This window comes from Euprymna scolopes, chromosome 18, assembly GCF_053919585.1.
Source record: "Euprymna scolopes isolate OS-2025 chromosome 18, ASM5391958v1, whole genome shotgun sequence".
Lineage (NCBI taxonomy): Eukaryota > Metazoa > Mollusca > Cephalopoda > Sepiida > Sepiolidae > Euprymna > Euprymna scolopes.
The window spans coordinates 103,396,061-103,420,759 of NC_136499.1; the positions used below are offsets into that span (position 1 = coordinate 103,396,061).

At 36.6% G+C, this 24,699-nt stretch overlaps 12 non-coding genes across 12 annotated transcripts; 9 read left to right on the forward strand and 3 right to left on the reverse strand.

The window, feature by feature from the left end:
• Positions 1-4,185: 4,185 nt before the first annotated feature.
• Trnac-gca (transfer RNA cysteine (anticodon GCA)) lies at positions 4,186-4,257 on the reverse strand. Its single transcript has one exon. It is a non-coding gene; the product is annotated as a tRNA-Cys (tRNA).
• Positions 4,258-10,391: 6,134 nt separating this feature from the next.
• Positions 10,392-10,463, reverse strand: Trnac-gca (transfer RNA cysteine (anticodon GCA)). The gene has a single exon. It is a non-coding gene; the product is annotated as a tRNA-Cys (tRNA).
• A 3,313-nt stretch (positions 10,464-13,776) lies between these two features.
• On the reverse strand, positions 13,777-13,848 carry Trnac-gca (transfer RNA cysteine (anticodon GCA)). Its single transcript has one exon. It is a non-coding gene; the product is annotated as a tRNA-Cys (tRNA).
• An 8,262-nt stretch (positions 13,849-22,110) lies between these two features.
• Positions 22,111-22,181, forward strand: Trnaf-gaa (transfer RNA phenylalanine (anticodon GAA)). Its single transcript has one exon. It is a non-coding gene; the product is annotated as a tRNA-Phe (tRNA).
• A 155-nt stretch (positions 22,182-22,336) lies between these two features.
• Positions 22,337-22,408, forward strand: Trnac-gca (transfer RNA cysteine (anticodon GCA)). Its single transcript has one exon. It is a non-coding gene; the product is annotated as a tRNA-Cys (tRNA).
• A 155-nt stretch (positions 22,409-22,563) lies between these two features.
• Positions 22,564-22,635, forward strand: Trnac-gca (transfer RNA cysteine (anticodon GCA)). Its single transcript has one exon. It is a non-coding gene; the product is annotated as a tRNA-Cys (tRNA).
• A 382-nt stretch (positions 22,636-23,017) lies between these two features.
• Trnac-gca (transfer RNA cysteine (anticodon GCA)) lies at positions 23,018-23,089 on the forward strand. The gene has a single exon. It is a non-coding gene; the product is annotated as a tRNA-Cys (tRNA).
• Positions 23,090-23,244: 155 nt separating this feature from the next.
• Positions 23,245-23,316, forward strand: Trnac-gca (transfer RNA cysteine (anticodon GCA)). The gene has a single exon. It is a non-coding gene; the product is annotated as a tRNA-Cys (tRNA).
• Positions 23,317-23,696: 380 nt separating this feature from the next.
• On the forward strand, positions 23,697-23,771 carry Trnac-gca (transfer RNA cysteine (anticodon GCA)). Its single transcript has one exon. It is a non-coding gene; the product is annotated as a tRNA-Cys (tRNA).
• A 154-nt stretch (positions 23,772-23,925) lies between these two features.
• Positions 23,926-23,997, forward strand: Trnac-gca (transfer RNA cysteine (anticodon GCA)). Its single transcript has one exon. It is a non-coding gene; the product is annotated as a tRNA-Cys (tRNA).
• Positions 23,998-24,152: 155 nt separating this feature from the next.
• On the forward strand, positions 24,153-24,227 carry Trnac-gca (transfer RNA cysteine (anticodon GCA)). Its single transcript has one exon. It is a non-coding gene; the product is annotated as a tRNA-Cys (tRNA).
• A 152-nt stretch (positions 24,228-24,379) lies between these two features.
• Trnac-gca (transfer RNA cysteine (anticodon GCA)) lies at positions 24,380-24,451 on the forward strand. The gene has a single exon. It is a non-coding gene; the product is annotated as a tRNA-Cys (tRNA).
• Positions 24,452-24,699: the final 248 nt, after the last annotated feature.

Genomic DNA, 24,699 nt, shown 5'->3' on the forward strand with positions numbered 1-24,699 from the left:
CCCAAGATGTTATAGTAAAAAGACTAACCCACATGCGGCGAGCGACAAATATTGAATATTTATCTTCCCGAAATCGAACAAATTAAATAGACAGGCGAGCTTCGCTGTTAACTGTGAGATTACGATTTATATGTGATATAAAAAGATTTAAAAAATTGTGAAGTGAGCAACCGCTTCCCTGAAAGTAGCTTTTGTAGACACACAGAAAAAGCGAACACACATACATACATTTTCGCTTTTATATTTATAGATTATTACTCCTGTTCCTTTTAGCTTATTTAGCTTTTCCTTTATTTTAAATAACTTCTCCCTTTTTCTATAAATAATTTCTCCTTTTCTTTTTTGTAAAGAAATAAGACGAAGACATCCGTATATGTCTTTTTGTTTTTATGCAATCATCGATTAGACAAACAAATATTAATTTCGAAACAAAATCCTAAAGTTCTCGAATGCGCACGTTGTGTTCTTTTTTTGAAAGTTTTCCTGACACATTCACAGAATTCAAATATTTTAAAGAAAATTATGACAACACAAAATAGGGGTATATTTTAATGCAAAATAGAAATCTTTTGTAACTAATAAAATATAAATAATCACTAAATTTTGAGAAAACAAATATTCATTTCAATGACACTTTTTAAATACTTGGTCTCTCTTACTAAAATACAAATTTTTTGGTATTTATTTTACATTAACTACAATTCACCGTTCACATTCCAAATGTCGGGTATGCTGACAATGAATATAACCGTTAAATTTGGGCTGATAAGTCGTTTATCAGATCTGAAAACATTGGTTGTTATCCACCGTAAAAGCTAATGTAATCCCTGGCAGCCAGTTTTTTCACAACCAAGAAATTAATAATACGCACGCGTAACGGCTTTCGAAATAAACACCCCTACCTCCTAATGTTAAGAACGGCTTTCGGAATAAACATCTTCAATCTCCCCATGTTAAGAACAGCTTTCGGAATAAACACGCTCAATCTCTCCATGCTAAGAATGGTTCTCGGAATAAACACCCGAACTTCCCCATGTTAAGAAGAGCTTTCGGAATAAACATTCCATTTGGTGGTGGGAGGCATTTGCTTTGTTGCCTGCTTCAGTTACACGCATGCGCATTACTAAATACTTAGTTATAAAAACAAAATAGATTCCAGGGATCACATTAGCTTTTACGTTGGGTATCATATGTTTTCATATCTGGTAAACGACTTATCAACCTCAAATTTAACAGTGGTGTTCGTTGTTAGCATACCCGAAAACCTATGAAAGTCGACATTTACAATTCAAAAACGGCCACAAGACTGAAATCAACCAATGAAAAGTTGACACAAAAAGAATCATTCAAACATAAATAGAATTTCTCTTGACCATTATTTTTAAACGAAATTTAAAAAAAAATTGAATTTTTTTTTTAAACAAGAAGTGCCAAGCGGTCGTTGTCAAGTCATTACAATATTGTAAGTATGATTCTATTCTTTTTACATTGTATTTTTAAATCATTCTACACCAGAACTTTACATTATTAATATTTATTTACTCTTAGAATGGTAAAAAAGAAAGCGTTACAGGTTGTAATAAGTGGTTTATCTATCAAACAAAATGCTGCTGTCCTTGGGAACCTAGCGTTTGATTCTGTCCCGAATTCTTTCTTTCCATTTTAAATGTGATATGAAAATCCGGCACTTCTGCAATACTGCATGGTAACCACGTTTTTGGTTTTCAGTTTGGGGAATATTATTATGAGGACACATTTATTTGATGATCAGTCTGCAACACTTTTCTCAAATTACTCATTTCCATTCCTTTTCATCGGCACTGGTTCAATAACATTGAATAGGGATCTTCAACTGCACAAATTATCATGTGGCCAGACGGTAAATTCAATTGATGATGACTGATGACTAAGGTTTTCACAGATATTGATGATATGTTGTATAGTTCATAAAAGAGCAATCTTGACACCTAGAAATGATGTTGTTGATATGATCAATTATACTCTTTTTCAAGTGTTATCAATCCATTGATTGTGTTATTGATGAAGATCAGGCAGTAGAATTTCCTGTAGAATTCACCACAACCGCCTGGAATGCCATATCATAACCTGATATTGCAAGAAAGAACATCAGTTATATTATTAAGAAATTTTGAATCACCTAAACTGTGAAATGGCACATGGTCAGGAATAAAATCTTTGAAAAATAATGTTCTGAAAGCCATCATAATAACTGGGAATTTTAAAGGTGAAACTCTGTTAATCCCTCGAATTCCCCTTATTTCTCCTGACATGCCATTTCAGTTCAAGCGTTTACAATTCTCAATAAAAATTAGTTTTGCCATGTCTATAAATAAGCTCAAGGACAAAGCCTCCAAGTTGTTAGACTTGATTCTTAGACACCTTGCTTTTCTCAATGCCAGTCGTATGTTGATAGCTTATGCATTTGAAGTCCTGACAAACTCTACATTTACACAATTGTTAGATGTCACACCCAAAATGTTTATCTTGAGGTTCTTCAAAATCAATATTACAGATACATTTACCAGTGTTCAGATATGCACTGCTTGAAACAAAATTTGTGTTATTTCATTAACAGAATATATATATATATATATATATATATATATATATATGTGTGTGTGTGTGTGTGTGTGTGTGTGTGTGTGTGTGTGTGTGTGTGTGTGTGTGTGTGTGTGTACATTAAATAGTTAAAAGCAAACGAGATTTAACAGTTTACTAAGATATAAAATAATTTACTAAGATATAAAATAATTGCAATTCTTGTATTATATTTTGAAAGAAGGACTAAAAGATAAAAGATTAAACTAGAAAAGAGTATTTGTGCTATTGGCGAGACTTCTATAAAATAAAATGCACCTACTGTTGCTACCTCATGGGGATATGAAAAAAAAAAGCTATGATGAATTAATGTTTCGTTTAATCAATAAGATAATTATGTATTAGGACGGAATATTCACATACATCAAATACAACCTAGCAACGCTGGGTACTTCAGCTAGTGTTTATATATATATATATATATATATATATATATATATATATATATATATATATATATATATATATATATATATATATATATATATATTATGTAAATGCAGTCATATCTTGCTACGATGTGCAGACCGTTTCAATCATCAGGTAAGAAAGGCAAAAGTTTAAGTTCTTCATAAAATTTACATAAAAAATTAAAAAAAAAATAACTTGCTCTCTTATGATTGAGCACTATCAACGACCCTTGTTGAAATTCAATTATTTTCAATTTTTGGATATCTTCCCACCGGAAATATATATATATATATATATATATATATATATATATATATATATATATATATATATATATATATATATATATAAAGAGAGAGAGAGAGAGAGTGAGAGAGAGAGAGAGAGAGAGAGAGTTACATAAAGAGAGAAAGAAAGATAGAGAGGGAAGAAATAGAAGAAAAAAGAGACGGAAAGAGAGGGAAAAGAGAGAGAGAGAGAGAGAGAGAGCGAGAGAGAGAAAAAACAAACAGGAAAGTGGATTGACATACTAACGAACTGGCGACTAAAAGAATAAACACCTCTGTATGTGCGGGGAGAGAGAGAGAGAGAGAGAGAGAGAGAGAGATTCAAAACCACTGAAGACTGAAGCACAATTAGTTCTAATTAATGTCATCACATGCTTATACTCGTGTTTGTTTTCTCCGATCTGCTTCATTTTGTTGTAAGATTAATAATATTTTCGGAGATTTTAATAATAATAATAATAATAAAAAACTACAGGGGTACACACGGGATTGAACCGGGGACCTCTCATATCACCAACTGCATACACAAACACTAATTGTTTTAAATAACTATTTATTTAAAATTTTAGTTTTAATTCTTTAATCGATGTGTATCTGTACTTATCCGATTCACCCCCCCATCTGTGTCTTTCGATAGCGAGACACACGTACACACAAAACCAGATTGACATACTAATAAACAGACGTTAAAAGAGAGAACAATTTCCACATACACACACGCATAAATAAATCTCCCCCCCTCTCTTTATTAGTATTAGTCGTAATAGTAGTATTTTTCGTCTACCGTAGTTTTGCTTTACGTCTCTACAGCAAACATTTATTGTACGCTTAATGTATTAAGCGACTACAATTTAAAAAAAAAGTCAGCAGGGGACACCCGGGTTTGAACCGGGGACCTCTCGATCTGCAGTCGAATGCTCTACCACTGAGCTATATCCCCGAATACTTAAAGGTTGTCCATATAACTAAAAATAGACACTAATTCTGTTTTAAACAACTGCTGACTTGTAACAATTTTATTTGCGTGTCTATCTCGGCCAGATACACACGCATTATAAATAATATAATATTATTATATAATATATAATGATAGAAGATGTATCGAGACACAGGAATGGATATGCTTGATCTGGCAGAACGGTGGTTCATTAAAATTGTGGGGTCTGCGTACGCGCTTGCTTGGTCCATAAAGTATTGAAATAAAAAATTTTAAAATTAAAAAGAAAACATTTACAAGTGTTTTTTGATAAAGATGTACATAAGAATACTTTGTATGTTTTAACTTAAATAGGGATGGTATAATAAAATTGTGGGGTCCGCGTTCGCGCCTGGCCTCCATGGAATGGAAATAGGCACGAACTTTAATAAATACTTTTCATATCTATCTGCGTAAGTATACTTTGATAATTATGTTTCAGTTTGAAGAAATACGGTATAATAAAATTATGGGGTGTTCGTTCGCACCTGACCTACATAGAATGGAAATATGTCACAAAGTTTAACAAGGTTTTTAATATAGATCCACAGAATATTGTGATAAGTGTTTCACTGTGAGCAGGTATGGTATAATAAATTATGGGGTTTATCTATTTTATTTTTACCTTCATCCTATTTTGCTTTGGTTTTGATACCCCCCAAATTCAACCCAAATTTATAACCTTTCCTTTTCATAACCTATCATTAGACCTCTTCAAAATTGACCTTTTTCTTCAAACATATGGAAACTGATATTATTCCCATTCTCCAAGGTCTAAATTAGCTAAATATACCAGTTATTGTGATCTTGGACCTTGGCTATGCCTGCCTCAAGAGCCATGTAATTTTATTGTTGACGTTTTTCAAAAACGCTGCAAAATTTGGGATATTATGTCCTTATTTTCATTGTAGCTTTCCAGAGGTTGATGCTATAGCATTGAAAGTGGTACCAAATGAAAGCTAATAAAATTTTCTTGCATATGGTAGTAAAGCACAATAAAACACATGAACACCTGTGTAAATTTTAATTAATTTTAATGCAAAAACATATATATTTTTTATGCTTGGAAAGGATGCCATCATATAATACATAACTTTATCTCAAAAATGTTACTCTTAATGCATGTATATAATTAATTATCACTAAGTACGTTTTATCTCTTCATTTCAGATTGTAAGTTAAAGCTGATTTGTTAAGATTTGTGAACTGCTGACAACATGGCATCTGGAAGACAACTATCCTGTGGGAAAGTAGTCAGCGATACAAGTGAACGGGATGAACCAACTGAAAAGAGAAGAAAGGTGGCAACTCCTGCCACAAGGTCATTCAGTGATGTGTATCTCATTGGGCAACTCAGCTCCAGCATCAGAGGCTCTCAACTTCCTACTAATCGCCAGGTGTTCCAGTATTTCCTGCATTTGAGGAATGATAATCCCAACAGAGACAATAGGTCTTTAGCCCATGATACAGTGGATGTCGTTTTGCCATTCTGGAATATGGCAAGGATTAAAACACTTACTAGACCAAATGCAGTCAACCGTTTCATGATCCTCCATTAAAAGTACAGGAAAATTGTTAAAAACAAGGGAAGAAATAACAAACCAGAGGAAGAGAAACGAGCTAACTTTCTGAAGGACTTAGACAAGTTATTTGATATTGGAGCAAAGGATGTTGTGGAGGAGATAAGAAGCAACAGGCTGCTCACAAAGGAGACCAAGGAAGAGTACGTCAATTTCTCCTTGGACCAACAGACCACTCGCCTGGCACACATGTCAGGTCATGATAAGGTGTTTGAGAAGACGTCTAGAGAGAAAAGCTTCCGAGAAGAAAGAGAAGAGAGAATGTTATCATCAGTGACTGCTGCAGCAGCAGAAGTTGGGAAAACTTCAAGTGATGAAGACCCAGAGAACAGTCAAGGCTCTGGTACTAGTGAGGGTTCAGAATACACTGAGACAACACCAAGCTGTTCATCAAAACCAAGTACGATAACCTTACCATTTCCACACTCAGTTATGACCAGTGAAGAGATTTGTAGCACTGCAGATCAGTTGTCACTCTCTGAAAAACAGACTACAGCCATGGTGTCTGCAGTGTTGAAGGCAGGATGTGCAGATCTTGATGACTTTGTTATATCAGCCTCTACTACAAGACGAAATAGGATAAACACTCGTCATAACTTGTGCCAAAGTTACATGAATAACTTCAAGGAAAGTCCGCCAGATTACTGCACACTACACTTGGATGGAAAACTTCTACGGGATGTTCTTGGTGAAAGATACCCTGTGGAAAGTCTTGCAGTGCTCGTCTCTGGTACTCCACAGTATGAAGAAGGGAAGCTGCTTGGTGTGCCCTTCATAGAAAGTTCCACAGGAATCCAACAGTGTAATGCTACATTGAAACTGATAGAAGCATGGGGTCTCACAGACAACATTGTAGGTTTGGTATTTGATACCACAGCAAGCAACAGTGGCATCAACAAGGGTGCAACGAAGCTTATTGAAGAAAAACTAGACAAAAAGGTATTCTATTTCGCTTGTCGCCATCACATATCAGAGGTAATAATTGGAAGTGTATGGGAGGCTGTGTTCAGCAAGGTTAAGAGTCCTGACAACCCAATGTTCAGCAATGTGAAAGAGAAGTGGGACAAGTTGGTTAAGGACTGCCCAAGAGTTCTGGGCCTAGTTGAACAAGACTTGAAACAGAAGAAGACAAGCACAATTGCAGTCTTAAGCAATTTCCTTGAGGAAGCAAGTCCGAGGGCAGATTACAGAGAGGTGGCAGAGCTGTGCCTGATCCTGGTTGGTGAGGAACCTCCTCGAGGTATCCACCGGGCCAAGCCAGGTGCCATTCACCAAGCCCGCTGGATGGCCAGAAACATTTACTGTATGAAGATGCTCATGTTTTCCAAGGAACTAAAATACAACACGGACACTATCTTCAAGCTGGAGAGGATGAACAAGTTCCTGGCCTTATTCTACACCAGCCACTGGGTGACCACCACATCTGCAGCTGATGCACCTATCCATGACCTCCAGCTTATGAAGAACATGCTGCAATACAAGCAGTATGACTATGAACTGGCAACCTCTGTTCTCAAGAAAATGAACAACCACCGCTGGTATCTGACCCAGGAACTAGTGCCATTCACCTTGTTCAGTTCGCATGCCAGCATGACCAAGTCTGCAAAAGAGAAGCTCGCAGTCAAGCTGTCATAAACAGAGAAACCTGAGAGTTACAGGAAAGGCAAGCCAGTGTTTCCTGTCATCAATGCAGCTACAGTTCTCACAGACCTAGTAGGGCCAGAGTCTCACTTTCTGTTTGATGCTCTTCGAGTGAAATGTGACTGGCTCACTACTCCTGTTGACACCTGGGAAGACAATGACAGCTACAGGAATGCACAGAAGTTTGTGAGGTCAGTGAAAGTGACCAATGATGTGGCTGAGAGAGATGTGAAATTAATGAGTGACTTTGCAACTCAGATCACAAGTGACCCAGAGCAAAGAAGCTGCTTACTACAAGTTGTGGAGTACCACAGGAAAAAAATTTGACAGTTTCAAAAAAGCCACATTGAACAAGTGATAATACATGTATTAGTAACATCCTGTCTGACAGTTTCTTATGAAATGTCAGTGCAGTGCTATCATACTACCAAACTGATTTTTTGTAGTGTCCCAGCTGTTTGTGCATTAAAATTAGTTAAAATTTACACAGGTGTTCATGTGTTTATTGTGCTTACTACCATATGCAAGAAAATTTTATTAGCTTTCATTTGGTACCACTTTCAATGCTATAGCATCAACCTCTGGAAAGCTACAATGAAAATAAGGACATAATATCCCAAATTTTGCAGCATTTTTGAAAAACGTCAACAATAAAATTACATGGCTCTTGAGGCAGGCATAGCCAAGGTCCAAGATCACAATAACTGGTATATTTAGCTAATTTAGACCTTGGAGAATGGGAATAATATCAGTTTCCATATGTTTGAAGAAAAAGATCAATTTTGTAGAGGTCTAACCTATCATACTTTCATAAATCAGAGTCCATTTTCTGTAGGCTGTTTTTTTTAACCCAGTCAACGATGGGTACTTTTGCTAGTATATATATATATATATATATATATATATATATATATATATATATATATATATATATATATTATTATTATTATTATTATTATTATTGGGGGTGCTTATTTGGTAATCATGGCCTACCTTAAAAAAACATGTTTTATACAGGTTTTTGTGTGTGCTGGGAACGAATATTTAAATTTTCCGCAAATAAGTATTTTCCCGAGTATTATATGTTATAAGATGTTACCATTGTCGTACGCGTAAGCGCGCACATTGTTGCTTAATACCCGGAAAAATGTTTATTTGTGAAAAATTTAAATGCGATATTCGTTTCCAGAACATCTGAAAAGCTATAGAAAACAAGTTTTGCGTTGATCTACCATGCCACTATAAACACCACCCCTAAAAGAAAAATAACAGACCCCCCCCGCCCTAAATAGGTGTCCATAAAATGGTGCTAATTTTACGTTAAATTAATATAGAAAAGTGATTCCCCCACTTTTTGAAACTATAATTTCTTCATATCTTGAAAACTATGGCCCAGTGGGTTTTTTTTTGTTGGTTTATAGATGGAGAAGGGGTGAAGGAAATGAGGCCATAGAGGTCACAACAAAGAATACATTTAATTGACAAATTTGGAAGTATATAGAATCTGACTCCATGCAATTAAAGACAGACGAATATTGAAGGTTGAGAACCGCTTTTATTTATTAATGACAGTTTTAATTAGAATAGGCAAAGTGTTCGTAGGATGGAATGTGATTTAACAAAGGAGATGAATGTTCGTAAAATGTTTGTAGGTATGTATGAATTGACAAGGAATGAATGTTCGTAAAATGTTTGTAGGTATGTATGAATTGACAAGGAATGAATGTTCGTAAAAGGTTTGTAGGTATGTAGGAATTGACAAGGAATGAATGTTCGTAAAATGTTTGTAGGTATGTAGGAATTGACAAGGAATGAATGTTCGTAAAATGTTTGTAGGCATGTATGAATTGACAAGGAATGAATGTTCGTAAAAGGTTTGTAGGTATGTATGAATTGACAAGGAATGAATGTTCGTAAGCGTACTTATCTTTTCGGACGATGGGTGTGGTAAGTGGGTGTCCGGTCGTGCTACTGTCGGTGATATGTGTCCTGGCTTTTAACTTGGAAGCGGCGACTTCTTTCATCCACAGCTAGCAGCACGGCGTCTTCTCCTCCTATGTTTTTCTCCTTTCCTTTGGTTTGTGTGAATTAGGCATTGTTTGGAATTGAAGGCGTTTTGGCCCATAACATGAGAGCGTAGTCGGCTTCAGTTCACTGGTGCCTTATTTCTTTTTCTTCTTCATCTCTTTAGGTCGGGTGGGAGAATCCGTCCGTGCGTTCACTGACGCAGCAGGGCGAATCTCCTCTTCCCTCCTTTTTGGTCCCCTTATTTTATAGTGGCAAACCGGCTCCCAGTGACTGTGATATTTTAGGCCTTTATTTTAGGCGCGGAGCTCTGCCATTGGTCGATAATTATTTTGTTGTTGTCTTATTTTTTTCTTCCCAAGCGGAAGCGATGCGTGGAGCCATGTGCTAAAGACGATTTTTCATTTTGTCTCTCATGGTAGATGCGTTAACATCCGGTTCGCTGCTAATTCTCATCATGTTCCCACAAAACTACTCGTTTAATGTGAAACATTAATGGCAAATGTCACAAAACCTACTACACAAATTCAGTTCAATAGCTTTCCAAAGCCAGAGGTTTGGGTATATATATATATATATATATATATATATATATATATATCCCTCAACCTCTGGCCTTGATGGAGGGGAGACTAATACTTGCTTCTATGGTTTCAAATGATCTGTAATAACAGCAAGGAAAGACTGTTTGCGGGGGCGGGGGGGGAGAGAGAGAGAGAGAGAACCACGAGAGAGAATGAGATGATTCTTATTAATGCCTTCAAATGCATGTAGTTGCGTTTGTTTTCTTCGACTTGCTTTCATTTGTTGTAAGATTAATATCTTCGGAGATTTTAATACAAAAAAATCTACAGGGGACACCCGGGATTGAACCGGGGACCTCTCGATCTGCAGTCGAATGCACTACCACTGAGCTATATCCCCAACGTAGTAACTGTTAGTGGTTTATTGTTATATGTAGATGAACGGTGACACGTTGAACCAACGTTGGTACATTGTGCATTCAATCAATATATTAATAAGATTTGACAGGTTTATCAATATCAATTCAAACAACTTTAATGGAATCAATCGACAAATGTTTCGACGGCAAATTTTCACGAATTCCAATGATTTCTGAATACATTGTGATGTCATCGTATATCCATTTCCCGCTCTCATATTCTGTCTGTCGCTCGCTCTCTCTCCCCCTCTCTCTTTATTAGTATTAGTCGTAATAGTAGTATTTTTCGTCTACCGTAGTTTTGCTTTACGTCTCTACAGCAAACATTTATTGTACACTTAATGTATTAAGCGACTACAATTAAAAAAGTCAGCAGGGTACACTCGGGGACTTCTCGACCTGCAGTCGAATGCTCTACCACTGAGCTACATCCCCAAATCATTAAAGATCGTCCATACAACTAAAAATAGACACCAATTCTGTTTTAAACAACTGCTAACTTATAACAACCTTATTTGCGTGCCTATCTCGACCAGATACACACGCATTATATATATATATATATATATATATATATATATATATATATATATATATATATATATATATATATATATATATATATATTAATTATTATTATTATTATTGGGGGTGTTTATTTGGTAATCATGGCCTACCTTAAAAATCTTGTTTTATACAGGTTTTTGTGTGTGCTGAAAATAAATATCGTGGGTTTTTATTACTGTACACATAGATTCGAAAAAGTTGTTAAAAAACAAATATATAACAAAAAAATGTTATCAAAGACAAGATAAGTTATTTTTCTACCAAACTGGACATAATTTTCGTATTTTTATTCAATGTAATATGTTTATTCAACTCGAAAAGCATACAGTGTTTACCGATGTATTGGAAAATTCAAAATGGCGCCCGACTTTCTCTTTAACACGGTAAGTTCAGGAAAAGGTGTTATAAATAATAAACTAGACAACATACTGTTAGAAATTCGTTCAATATATGTTACCGTGACATAAGTTGACATATATTCGGTGGTTTTTTAATAGTATTTTGTCTAGTTTATTATTTATAACACCTTTTCCCAAACTTACCGTGTTAAAGAGAGAGGTTGAATTTTCCAATACATCGGTAAACACTGTATTCTTTTCGAGCTGAATAAACATGTTACATTGAATAAAAACACGAAAAATATATCCAGTTAGGTAGAAAAGTAACTTATCTTGCCTTTGATAACATTTATTTGTTATATATTTGTTTTTTTTTTTGACAACTTTTTCGAATCTATGTGTACAGTAATACAAACCCAATATCGCATTTAATTTTTCCGCAAATAAGTATTTTTCCGGGTATTAGGTTTTATATTGTCGTACGCGTAAGCGCGCACATTGTTGCTTAATACTCGGAAAAATGTTTATTTGTGAAAAAATTTAAATGCAGTATTCGTTTCCAGAACATCTGAAAAGCTATAGAAAATAAGTTTTTAAAAATAAGTTTTGCGTTGGTCTACCATGCCACAATAAAAACCACCCCTAAAAGAAAAATAACAGAACCACCCGCCGTTATATATTTGTTTTTTTGACAACTTTTTCGAATCTATGTGTACAGTAATACAAACCCAAAGACACATTCTCTTTATTAAAAGAAGTCAATTTATACATTATAAAGATTTTTTTTCAAATTTTTATTGTATAAAAGATTTGTTGTGGCCCATTTATAGACTTGCACCCAGTGGCGTAGCTAGACCTTTTGCCGCCCAGGGCGGTAGTAAAATTGCCCCCCCCCCGGCATTTGGGTGTCCGGAAAATTCGTCAATGGAAAATTCTTCCATGGAAAATTCGTCCATTTTTTCCTAGGTAGCAAAACTGGTCCATTATTATTAAGTTAACATTTATTCTGTAGTTGCTTAATTTTCATACCTTGCGAAAATTAGTTCTACGGTATCTAATTTTCCTAAATTCAATTAAATTAAAATTAAAATATGAAAACTGATTTTTAATATTTTTTATTCATTTGAGATTTTATCTGTTTTCCTTTTGTTTTAAGTAGATGGTGGGGGTTGCCCGGGGTGATTTTGTCCGATCCCCCAGCTAGCAATTGTAAAGTTTACAAGGAGTTATAAAAAGTATGCTACAAAAACAAACGTTTGATACTTTCAAAGTCTTAGCCTCATGAATTGGACAGTAATAAATTAATGAATTCAAACTTTCGCATCTAATGTTATTTCCTCTTTGATGTCGGTGTATATACACCCAAATATCCAACTTTCTTTTCGCACCTTTTCGATAAAAATTTATATGAAATTTCCCCTTTAAGTATGAATTTGTTAGCATTTTTTCGATTTTCCCCTTTTACCATCTCAAAATGCCGCCCCCATGCCGCCCCCATGCCGCCCCCCTCGACGCTCAGAAAATAGGGACACATTTTCTCTGATTCCGATACCCCCCAAAATTCCAATTTTTTACAACCTTTTTGATATAAAATGTCATATTTTTTGTTAGCTTTTGTTTATTTTTATTTATTTATTCTACTTTCTATTTTTACTCTCTCAAAATGCCGCCCCTGACATATGCCGCTCGCAAAATAGGGACACCTTTTTGCGATTCCAATAACTACAAAAGTTCCCATTTTTTACAACCTTTTCGATATAAAATTTCAGATTTTTTGTTAGCATTTTTTTCGATGTTCCCCTTTTACCATCTCAAAATGCCGCCCCTTGCCGCCCCCATGCCGCCCCCATGCCCCCCCCCCCGGCGCTCAGAAAATAGGGACACATTTTCTCTGATTCCGATACCCCCCAAAATTCCGACTTTTTACAACCTTTTTGGTATAAAATTTAATATTTTTTGTTAACTTTTGTTTATTTTTATTTATTTTTTTCTACTTTCTATTTTTGCCCTCTCAAAATGCCGCCCCGCCCCCTAGCTACGCCAGTGCTTGCACCATACTTTCCTTCTCATCATAGGGTAGGAATTAGCAAAATGCGGGATCGGATTTTGCATACAAAAGTATTTGATGAAACAAAAATCAAAAATCTTACTTGATAACAAAAAGTGGAGCAGAGGGTATATATATATATCCCTCAACCTCTGAAAGACTGTTTGCGGGGGCGGGAGAGAGAGAGAGAGAGAGAGAGAGAGAGAGAGAACCACGAGAGATAATTAGATGATTCTTATTAATGCCTTCAAATGCATGTAGTCGCGTTTGTTTTCTTCGACTTGCTTTCTTTTGTTGTAAGATTAATATCTTCAGAGATTTTAATACAAAAAAAAAATCTACAGGGGACACCCGGGATTGAACCGGGGACCTCTCGATCTGCAGTCGAATGCTCTACCACTGAGCTATATCCCCAACGTAGCAACTGTCAGTAGTTTATTGTTATATGTAGACGAACGGTGACACGTTGAACCAACGTTGGTACATTGTGCATTCAATCAATATATTAATAAGATTTGACAGGTTTATGTTTAAACAGCTTTAATGGAATCAATCGACAAATGTTTCGACGGCAAATTTTCACGAATTCCAATGATTTCTGAACACATTGTGATGTCATCATATATCCATTTTCCCGCTCTCATATTCTGTCTGTCTGTCGCTCTCCCTCCCCTCTCTCTCTCTCTCTTTCTTTCTCTCTCTCTCTCTCTTTCTCTCTCTCTCTCTCATATATATATATATATATATATATATATATATATATATATGTATATATATATATATAAGCAGTTTGGTTTTCCAAAATCGTATTTGGCTTTTTTTAAAGCATAACATATGGACTAAGATTAGTTGGTTGCTTTTGTTTTACGGCATATCAACCCTTTTCAGGTTATTTAATGCCGAATCCAAGATTTTGATGAAAATTTTTTTAATAGAATATATTCGTTGTTTTCAAGTCGGTTTCTATTTAACCCATAGTTGGGACCCTAACAGATACTACCAATCCGGGTCAGAGTGGACATGGGAACAATGGCAATTAAAGGGTGGCCCCACACTCCCCAAAGCCCGCAAGCTGGGGCCTCACCACTGGATATAGTTTAAGGTCATATCCAGGACCTATGGACTAAGGGTTATGGGGTTAAATGTTAATAAGAACGAAGGAAGACATGTTTTTTAGTAAACGAATATGTATTCACATCTATTACAAGCAAAGCGAGTTGAGCTATACCATTCCTCAACGGTGGGGCGTGTGCACCCGACCTCCTTGGTCGCATGCCAATCTCAGACTACCGGGAACCGGTACTCGATACTGGAAGTGACGTCACCAGAGGAAGTGACGGCATGAGATAGTCCATTAATCCCATGGAGAGGCGTCTCCAACACCCCCTCCCAAGCTTTTTGCTGTCAGTACCTCTTCCTTTTAGGGTTGACCATCAATGGCTCGGTAAACTTTCTCTTACGGAACGACTGCCGTAGTTCAGGTGTTGGTTGAGGAGGTTCAAGATCAAAAGTTTCGAAGACAGTGTCTATCGGCTCATCTTCCAATGGTGGACTGTCTTCTGGTTTCAACTGATCGACATCTTAGTTGGTTCTGGTGACGTTTGTGGGTATATGTTGGTTCTTGGATGATATATACCATGTCACCGACTCTCTTAGTAATTGTACCCACCTTCCAGAATGATTTGTTGTTTTTATAACTTTTGAAAAACACTCTTTCGCCTGGTATGAAACGTTTACTGAGTACATACATGATCACTAGTGGCCTTACCTGTTTGGGTAATAGCTTTCAAAAACGGATCTCACTTTCTGTGCAAACATCGTTTCTGCAGGTGAGACTGCTGTTAATGTGTTCAGGTTGGGCGTAATCCTATACGCATGTAAAAATTGTTGAAATGCTTCATCTGTTGGGGTCCCTTGAGCCTTCCTGGGTTGCTTTGGCTTGGGGAATTCTTTTGGCGTGAGGTTTTTAGCTTCTGGCTTTGCAGTTTCAGTTTTTTTTCTCTCCTTTGGCAGATTCTGTTGAAACTTCCTTTTTCAATTTCTCTGTTGCTGCGAATGGGACGTTATGTTTCTTCTTGAAAACGGGCAGAGTGTTTTCGTTTAGTTTGAATCTTGCTATAGCCTTTGTACATTTTCCTAGTCCTGGTGAATACTTCTGGAAATATATAATAGATAAATAAATAAATAAATAAACAAATAATAATAATAATAATAATAATAATAATAATAATAATAATAATATATATATATATATATATATATATATATATATATATATAAACACATAAAATTTTTAAATTAAAAATTTAAAAAATTTAAGAAAATATTAAAATTAAAGAAAGTAATCAGATGATTGTGATTATACTGCGAGGTTAGGCAAATGCAGCGCAAGGTTTATATTGGGCGGGCCCCCAACCAGGTGCATTGAGCATATACATACATACATACATACGTATATACATACATACATACATGCACACATACACACACATATATATATACATACATCTATATATACATATAGCATATATATACACATATATACATGCACGTACCTGTACCAGGCAAACAAGGCAATGCTAGGAAAAGAAGGTAACTAATAACAGATAATAATAGATAAATAAATAAATAGATAAATAAATAAATAAATAAAAATAAAGAAATGTACGGGTGCACTTAACGAGGAGAGGCTGGGTAGATGCATCGAAAATTCACACACATATGGGGTGGGCCACCAACCTGGCGCCTTGGGTAGTGGCTTCGTTTGATTTCACTTTCAGTGCTAAATGCATCGCTGATACAGGCAAACATATATATAAACACAGATTTGCACATAAACTCAATTTTGCACATCAAAAATTATATATATATATATATATATATATATAATAAAATACTCTCTATACTCTTGTTCCTCATTTTCTAACCCGTGTTACCATTATATATATATATATATATATATATATATATATATATATATATATATGTATATATATATATATATATATATATATATATATATATATATATATATATATTGCAATTAGGAAGGGAAGACTTTTATTATTCATGATTAAAAGTAAATTGTATATATATATATATATATATATATATATATATATATATATATATATATATATATATATATATATATTCCTTTAATCTTTTCTCCAAAAAGATGGGGGAAAAGGGGGGAACAGGAGAGGAAAGAAAGAGAAATGGGGAGCCAGCTGACCGGTTTCGAGCCTCGCTTCTCAAAGTTGTATCGAGGGGATTTTTAAAACAAAGAATGAAAAAGCGATTAAAATTGCGTTTTATTCAATTTACGGGGAGAAAAAAAAAGTGGGAAAACGATTAAAATAAAACAGCGTTATGGTCGAATACCCTAGAGACTAATCACGTTCAAACCCAGGAGGTATTCCCTTTGCTTGCAAAGAGAAGGTTTTCTAAGTCAAACATGAATAGTCTCCAAGATCTTAAGGTGATATAATGAACTAAGAATAGAAAAAGAGTCCGTGCTAAAGTTCGTTGCACAAGACGGGTTTTTAAGTAAATGATCAGTAATTGAGGACCCATATGTGTTAGCAACAACGTCAGTTGCCCTGTAGGTTCCATTCCTAATTTTACTGGGTTCATGTTGTTGGATTCTTCCATCTAATCTTAATGTCGTTCGACCCAAGTAGTTGGCACCGCAACCACATTCAAAATTGTAAATAACGTTACTATTATGGTGGGGGATTGTAGAACGTCTTTTCGAGAATATGGTAATAAAGTTCTCGTAGAGAACACAACACGCACATTGGCAGCAAAATAACATCCATGCACTGAACAAATAAGTTCAGCAGTTCATGGATGTTATTTTGCTGCCAATGTGCGTGTTGCGTTCTCTACGAGAACACTTAATACGTGGATCGTCCTTAATCCGCGGAGTTTCGGAGAAATGCTTTCCTTCTCATCAGAGGGTAGGAATTAGCAAAATGCAGATCAGATTTGCATACAAAAGTACTTGATGAAACTGCAAGTAAGTCAAAGGTCTTACTTGATAACAAAAGTGAAGCAGAGGGAATATGGTGAAGAAAAAGGTGATTTGATATATACAGACATTAACATCATTCGGTAATACCCCTCTGACATCATTATGAATTATACTGTATTTTTTTTATGCGATTGCGTGCACTCACTGCGAAAAAATTGTCAAAAATAGAAAAAAAACAAAAAAAACAAAAACCTCAAGTATTTTAGAATTTAAAACGTAGACACAGCTTTGTATATTAAATTTAAAGTAAACTGATTCCCCATTTCATGGTTTAATACAGTGAATCATTCTTTTTCTGCTCGGGGAGTAAATCGGGCGCGTCTTTTGGAAATGGGTGAGGATCTACTTTTTTAGGCGATTACGTGTGGTTTTATTGTATGCCAACTAGATTAACTGCCCTAAAAATTGGAATTGCCCGGAATGAGGATAATTTTACGAATATATTAATAATAGTATTAATAATAATATTAATAATAATATTAATAATATATAAAATTATGATTAATTAATACTAATTCTTTTATACCTAAAGACACTAGTGTTTCATGCTTACGCAATCATCAGTGTAAAAAGTGACAATATCTGCTGGCCGGGAGATTTAAACCCAGTCACAAGGCCATTTATCCCTAGGCCACGAAACACTCGATACTGGAATGGAGGAATTAAGAACTAATAAACACCAATTCGTACGCAGACATTAGACAATCCAAAGTGTTCAAACGAGCGAAAGTCGTGAACGCTAGTTGATATTTCCTAGGCAGTGCCCATCCTTAAATATTCTTAAAGGGACTTGATAATTATAGTTAAATAATAATTATAATTATATATATTTGTGTGTGTGTTTGTGTGTGTGTGTGTGTGTGTTGTATGTGTGTGTGTGTTGTGTGTGTGTGTGTGTGTGTGTGTTGTGTGTGTGTGTGTGTGTGTGTGTGTGTGTGTGTGTGTGTGTGTGTGTGTGTGTGTGTGTGTGTGTGTGTGTGTGTGTGTGTGACGACCAAGTTCGATTAGACTTGATTGGATAAAGAAGAAATCGTTTTGGTAGCCTTGATGGAGGTATGCTATTTCCTGAATGCCATATCAATTAAACTCGCGCCACGTTACAATCATGAATCACCCGTTCTAAGTAATTATCAGCTAGAAACACAATGGCACCGGAAGCAACAAAACCTCCTGCTTCCGGCGCACAGGCAAGATTAAAGACTTGTGATGTGAACTCATAAATGTGTGTATATTTATCGTCACCAGGCCGAGGCGACAAACGTACCAATCTCATCAATTACAATTAGAAATGACATTTCGCTAAAAGTCTTATTATTGTCTCAACGCAAGCGATATTTCAAATCTAGGTCAATAAATCACCACAACAAGGAAAAGGTTAGACTTGAATCAGGAAATCAGTGGTATTGGTCCAGAATTCAAGCTATTAAAAAAAAATACAACGCCAATGGATGCACCGTCAAGAAACAAAAATATCATATTCCAAAAATAACGTAAATTGATCAAGTATTTTTTATATATAGAAAATTATTTTTTTAACGATTTTTAGGGGTTAATAGTAAATCGTAATCATTACAAGGCTAACTTTGATCTCGGTAGTTCGAATTAAATTGTCTGCTTTAATTTAGTAAAGATAGCGGCGGCAGACCTATCTTAGAAAGTTCGATTGCCGGGTATGGATGACTAAGCCGCAACATTTAACTTCAAGCAGAATACAAGACCAACATTTTCTAAAATAAAAATGATATGTATTTAATCAAAATTGGAATAAGGATTCTAGATATACGTCTTAGTACCAATATATTTTGATCTTGGTATTTAATTTCTTCCCACCACTGAAAGACGTAATACAAAATCGAAAGGCGAAGAAATGTAAAGCAAGTTCCCCTAAAGCATGTAAAAATTGCTTGGGCAGCTCCATCGGCATTTCCCAGTAAACTACTCAGAGCCAATGCCTCAGCCCGACAGATAAAATGTCAACGAAACGACCCAGTTCCTGTGTAATAACCACGTGCACCCCTCCCCAGCGGACAACATCCATAACTCTAACATTGTGTGCCTTGGATTTCTCCCCACCCCCACCACCATTTTCTCTTCTTGATTGTATAGTCATCTCTTACGTTGGCGAAGAGGTGCGCAGGGGTGCAAAAGTTTATAAAATATACAAAACAAAAATCCAAAAGAAACACCGACTTCGACCTCCACCACCGGTGAACATACTAGCGTAACGTCACTTCCTGATAAACTTGTAGGTATATAGTTTCCGGTATTATCAACATGGTTCCGCTGAAAAAAAAAAGGAAAAAAATAAGAAAAACAGAAAAGGTTAGATCATTAAAAATCGCCACTATCAAATCCGTCCTGTTATAAAGACAGACTTTAAAATAGCCACTATCAAATCCGTTCTTGTTTTAAAGACAGAATAATGGTGCGTATCTTCTGATGTACAGATCAGTTATCGTAGTTTGGGGATGTAGATCAGTGGTAGAGATTTCGACTTTAGATCGAAGGTTCTCCGGTTCGAACCCGGTTGTCCCCTTCCAGATTGGTTTTACCTTTTTTCTAATCAGTGGTTCGATTTTACGATAAAGGAAAAAATCTCATTTAAAATCGCCTCTATCAAATCCGTTGTTGTTTTAAAGACAGAATAATGGTTCGTATCTTCTGTTGTATAGGACTGTAATTGTCATTCGAGAATTTAGCTCGGTGGTAGAGCATTCGAGTGCAACTCGAGATGTCCCCGGTTCAAAGCCGGTTGTCCTCTTCCAGATTGTTTTTACTTTTTTTTCTAATCAGTGGTTCTATTTTGCGATAAAGCAAAAAGTAAGGTTATTTTAAAGTCCATGCTATCAAATCCGTTGTTGTTTTAAAGACAGAATAATTGCGCGTATTTTCTGTTGTATAGGACTGTAATCGGCATTCGGGGATGTTGCTCAGTGGTAGAGCATTAGACTGCGGATCGAGAGTACACCGATTCAACCCCGGGTGTCCCCTTCCAGATTTGTTTTTTTACATTTTTCCAATCAAATGTTCTATTTTGCGATAAAGGAAAAAGTACGATCATGAAAAATCGCCGCTATCAAATCTGGTCTCGTTTTAAAGACAGAATAATGGTGAGTATTCTCTGTTGAATTGGAGCGTAATTGTCATTCGGGTATGTAGTTCAGTGGTGTTATGATACGAAACTAACACCAACTACATGCAAACAAACTTAGTACAAAGCTAATAATAATTTTACTTTCTATGTAATTATCCTGAATAAAACACACGTGTTCCGTTCCCTCCTAACCCGTCTCCATCTATGTTCTTCGCCCTACGTATCAAATCATGGTGGCAGGCGGTAAAACAACCACGAACAAAGATAGACCCCGTACACACTAAAAAGCCTGGACAAAACTCCGTACGGAAAAGAAAACAAAATTAAACCAACACGACCCCACCCCACAAAAAAAAAAAAAAAAACTACGACAACAAACGTCAGTCAACCATAACTGTTCCTTGCAACCAAACGCTTTTTTTTTTTTCGTGAGTACAAAAATTTACACTACTGATATTCAACAATATTTCAAATATCTACTGTCTACTGGATAGTTTTCTGTCGACGACAGAAATTTTAAAACTTTTTATATATCAGACCAAGCGTAATTTTCTTTGCCTCGTCTAATACAAGGTACTACCACAAGAAAGCCACGTGCTTAGAAAAGTTAAACTACCTCAATAAAAAAAAAAACAACCTAAACAAAATGGCAACCGATCTACCTGAAATGCAATGGACTAACCCGACCTAAGTGAAGCATTATCACTATGTAAACCAAAAAATGACCTTATATTTAAAGAACGAGGACATAACGGACACAGTGAAGCAAGCCAGAAAAATCTGTCGTGGCATAGGTGACGAGGGCCTGAAAAGGCTCAACGCCAGTGGTTTGACAGACGAAGAAAAACGGTGACCACAAAAACTATGGAAGTTTTATGAAGCACAAATAAACACTAACGTGCACTTCCGAATACACAGACTGCATTTAATGCAGTATAGATAAAAACCGAACGAAAGTTTAGACGACTTTGTCAACAGAGCCAAAACGCTTGCACTAAAGTGCGACTTCTCCGAAGAAGAGCTGCCTGAGAGAATAATCGAGTTAATAATTGCCTCCACACCTTATGAAGCCTTCAGGAATGAACCATACAGCAAACCCAAAGGACACATGATCGCTGACGTCCTCACCGAAGGCAGAAAATTCGAAGCCCTCAGAGCCGTAAACAACCAACTTCAACAAATCCGCGAGTCGCATGAAGAGAATATCATAGCATACACAGGGGCAGGAAATGCAAGGACTGTGACACATGCCACAAACCACGACAGTTCCCCGCATATCACGATGAATGCTCCGCATGTGGGAACAAGGGTCACTGGGCTAGATGCTGTAAGGCTACGAAACAGCACAGAGAGGGTAGACCTCCCAGTAGAGGCCACATAAGGCAACACCACCACGACCGGCATAATAGTCAAAAAACAAGACCGGAACGTGGAAGAAGAAACGAAAATGTGGACAATATAGACATTGATAGTGATAGTGAAAACTATCACAAACATTTCTACGCAATAACGTATTTTCTTTTATATAGGAGCGTAATTGTCATGCGGGGATGTAGCTCAGTGGTAGAGCATTCGACTGAAGATCGAAAGGTCCCCGGTTCAAACCGGGTGTCCCCTTCAAGATTGTTTTTACTTTTTTCTAATCTGTGCCTGTACTTTGCGATAATGCAAAAAGAAAGATCATTTAAAATCGCCGCTATCAAATCCGTTTTTGTTTCAAAGGCGGAATAATGGTTCGTATTTTCTTTTGTATAGGAGCGCAATTGTCATGCGGGGATGTAGCTCAGTGGTAGAGCATTCGACTGCAGATCGAGAGGTCCCCGGTTTAAACCCGTGTGTCCCCTCCAAGATTGTTTTTACTATTTTCTAATCTGTGCCTGTACTTTGCGATAATGCAAAAAGTAGGATCATTTAAAATCGCCGCTATCAAATCCTTTTTTGTTTCAAAGGCGGAATAATGGTGCGTATTTTCTTTTGTATAGGAGCGTAATTGTCATGCGGGGATGTAGCTCAGTGGTAGAGCATTCGACTGCAGATCGAGAGGTCCCCGGTTCAAACCCGGGTGTCCCCTTCAAGACGGTTTTTACTTTTTTCTAATCTGTGGCTGTACTTTGCGATAATGCAAAAAGTAAGATCATTTAAAACCGCCGCTATCAAATCCGTGTTTGTTTCAAAGGCGGAATAATGGTTCGTATTTTGTTTTGTATAGGAGCGTAATTGTCATGCGGGGATGTAGCTCAGTGGTAGTGCATTCGACTGCAGATCGAGAGGTCCGCGGTTCAAACCCGGGTGTCCCGTTCAAGATTGTTTTTACTTTTTTCTAATCTGTGGCTGTACTTTGCGATAATGCAAAAAGTAAGATCATTTAAAATCGCCGCTATCAAATCCGTTTCTGTTTCAAAGGCGGAATAATGGTGCGTATTTTCTTTTGTATAGGAGCGTAATTGTCATGCGGGGATGTAGCTCAGTGGTAGAGCATTCGACTGCAGATCGGGAGGTCCCCGGTTCAAACCCGTGTGTCGCCTTCAAGATTGTTTTTACTTTTTTCTAATCTGTGGCTGTACTTTGCGATAATGCAAAAAGTAAGATCATTTAAAATCGCCGCTATCAAATCCGTTTTTGTTTCAAAGGCGGAATAATGGTGCGTATTTTCTTTTGTATAGGAGCGTAATTGTCATGCGGGGATGTAGCTCAGTGGTAGAACGTTCGACTGCAGATCGAGAGGTCCCCGGTTCAAACCCGGGTGTCCCCTTCAAGATTGGTTTTACTTTTTTCTAATCTGTGCCTGTACTTTGCGATAATGCAAAAAGTAAGATCATTTAAAATCGCCGCTATTAAATCAGTTTTTGTTTCAAAGGCGGAATAATGGTGCGTATTTTCTTTTGTATAGAAGCGTAATTCCTATGCGGGGATGTAGCTCAGTGGTAGAGCATGCGACTGCAGATCGAGAGGTCCCCGGTTCAAACACGGGTGTCCCGTTCAAGATTGTTTTTACTTTTTTCTAATCTGTGGCTGTACTTTGCGATAATGCAAAAAGTAAGATCATTTAAAATCGCCGCTGTCAAATCCGTGTTTGTTTCAAAGGCGGAATAATGGTGCGTCTTTTCTTTTGTATAGGAGCGTAATTGCCATGCGGGCATGTAGCTCAGTGGTAGAGCATTCGACTGCAGATCGAGAGGTCCCCGGTTCAAACACGGGTGTCCCGTTCAAGATTGTTTTTACTTTTTTCTAATCTGTGCCTGTACTTTGCGATAATGCAAAAAGTAAGATCATTTAAAATCGCCGCTATGAAATCCGTTTTTGTTTCAAAGGCGGAATAATGGTGCGTATTTTCTTTTGTATAGGAGCGTAATTGTCATGCGGGGATGTAGCTCAGTGGTAGAGCATTCGACTGCAGATCGAGAGGTCCCCGGTTCAAACCCGGGTGTCCCCTTACAGACGGTTTTTACTTTTTTCTAATCTGTGGCTGTATTTTGCGATAATGCAAAAAGTAAGATCATTTAAAATCGCCGCTATCAAATCCGTGTTTGTTTCAAAGGTGGAATAATGGTTCGTATTTTCTTTTGTATAGGAGCGTAATTGTCATGCGGGGATGTAGCTCAGTGGTAGAGCATTCGACTGCAGATCGAGACGTCCCCGGTTCAAACCCGGGTGTCCCGTTCAAGATTGTTTTTACTTTTTTCTAATCTGTGGCTGTACTTTGCGATAATGCAAAAAGTAAGATCATTTAAAATCGCCGCTATCAAATCCTTTTTTGTTTCAAAGGCGGAATAATGGTGCGTATTTTCTTTTGTATAGGAGCGTAATTGTCATGCGGGGATGTAGCTCAGTGGTAGAGCATTCGACTGCAGATACAGAGGTCCCCGGTTCAAACCCGGGTGTCCCCTTCAAGACGGTTTTTACTTTTTTCTAATCTGTGGCTGTACTTTGCGATAATGCAAAAAGTAAGATCATTTAAAACCGCCGCTATCAAATCCGTGTTTGTTTCAAAGGCGGAATAATGGTGCGTATTTTCTTTTGTATAGGAGCGTAATTGTCATGCGGGGATGTAGCTCAGTGGTAGTGCATTCGACTGCAGATCGAGAGGTCCGCGGTTCAAACCCGGGTGTCCCGTTCAAGATTGTTTTTACTTTTT